Source organism: Elephantulus edwardii, unplaced genomic scaffold (assembly GCF_000299155.1).
Source record: "Elephantulus edwardii isolate Elephantulus edwardi_28Jun2011 unplaced genomic scaffold, EleEdw1.0 scaffold00020, whole genome shotgun sequence".
In the NCBI taxonomy this organism is placed as follows: Eukaryota; Metazoa; Chordata; class Mammalia; order Macroscelidea; family Macroscelididae; genus Elephantulus; species Elephantulus edwardii.
The window spans coordinates 24,466,392-24,468,060 of NW_006399770.1; the positions used below are offsets into that span (position 1 = coordinate 24,466,392).

General features: G+C 36.5%; 1 pseudogene; it reads right to left on the reverse strand.

Moving 5' to 3' along the window:
• The window catches only part of LOC102847790, a 3,248-nt pseudogene extending 2,709 nt beyond the window's left edge, over window positions 1-539 (reverse strand).
• Window positions 540-1,669: the final 1,130 nt, after the last annotated feature.

Below are 1,669 nucleotides of genomic sequence, written 5' to 3' on the forward strand. Positions count from 1 at the left end.
GAGTCGACGGCACATAACAACAACAACAACAACAACAGACTTTCTTAACAATTTCGTAATTTCTCTTCTGGCTGTAAGGAGGCTTGAGGGGAATATATTTTATTAACATCAATGATTAGTTACCAAACACGCAGTGTGTAAGCTAGAAGGGCATGCTCATGGGTCCACCCACTCTTTGAGCTATAAACCTTAAATTTACCAACACCAGCAGCAACTATAAAGTCAGCCTGTGATGTTCCTTTAATCATTTTTTATAAAGTCTGTGTGCCTGGGGTATCAATGATGGTCATATAGTATTTGTTGATCTGAAATTTCTACAGGGAATTATTAGTGGTAATGCAATGCTGACATTCAGTTTTCAGTTTACCCAAAACTCAGGCATATATGAAGGAGCCCTTTCCCATACAAGCAGCTTCCTTCTCAAATTTCTCAATGGTTCTTTTGTGGTCCCACTACATTTAGAGGTGAAATGGCTGCCTAGTAGTGGTGGACTTGACTGAATCTATATGTCCAATGAAGATGATGTTGATTTGGATCTTCTTCCTCATTTTGGCTCATGGTGTAAAAGCCACAATCCTTTCTTGATTTTGAACCAAAGATATATAGAGGTTTAGAGATATAGAAATTTGGATTGATGTTTTTGTTCTATTTGTATAATTCTGACCTGATTTTATTTTTCTAAATTATTAATCTTAAAACTGGATTATAAAAATTAAGCTGAACTATTATTATTCCTCACTTAAGTTGTTTATACTCCAATGAATAAGCAATTTTGTTGAGATTGTTATTATTAAAAACCAGAATATTTTATCTCAGCTCACAAAATGAAAGACGGATACCACAGTATGTAACTGTCTACTTACATCATTACAGAACTACCAAGCCTCTAAGAAGCATGGCCCAACCAAGAGGGCGCATTAACTTAACCATCACAGACCATCACAAGCAGTGTTATTGATACTATGTACTTCAATGTTCATTACTACCAGACAGACATTGGTAATGCATAAAGTAGTCCAATAGTGGATTTTTACTATTGTTATACATGCAAAATGAAATATAATGAGGTAGTCAATAAAAGAATAGGCATAATTACAATGAAAGATCATAAATTACTCTGACCTAAATTTTAACTCCTTACTTAATGTTTCAAGCAAACGTATCTGTCTATGAAAAAGTGCAGAGAGCTTCTTGTAGCCCAAGATGGCAAAGCTTCATCTTACTCACATGCTTTGGGCATGTTGTTAGGATAGGTTATTTCTTGGAGAGGGACATTAAGCTTGGAAAGGTAGAGGGGTCGATTAAAGAAAGGATGACCTTCAGCCAGATGGTGACTGCACCAACGGGCACAAGTTTGGGAGGGATGATGAGGATGGCACAGAGTAAGACAGAGTTCAGATTTTTTGCTCATAGGTCCCCTATGAGTCATATTTTACTTGATGGTACCTAACAACAAAATTGTTTCAACATGGCCCATACCAAAAACCATTGCCATTGAGTCAACTCTGAATCATGTAAACCCATCGTTTTCAGAGGTTAATTTCTTAGAAATATACTACCACACCTTTCTCCCAAGGTACTTCTAGGTGTACTCAAACCAACAACTTTTGGTTAGCAAATGCATCAGCCCTTTCTACCACTTAGAGATTCTTTGGGAATGTCGTTGTTT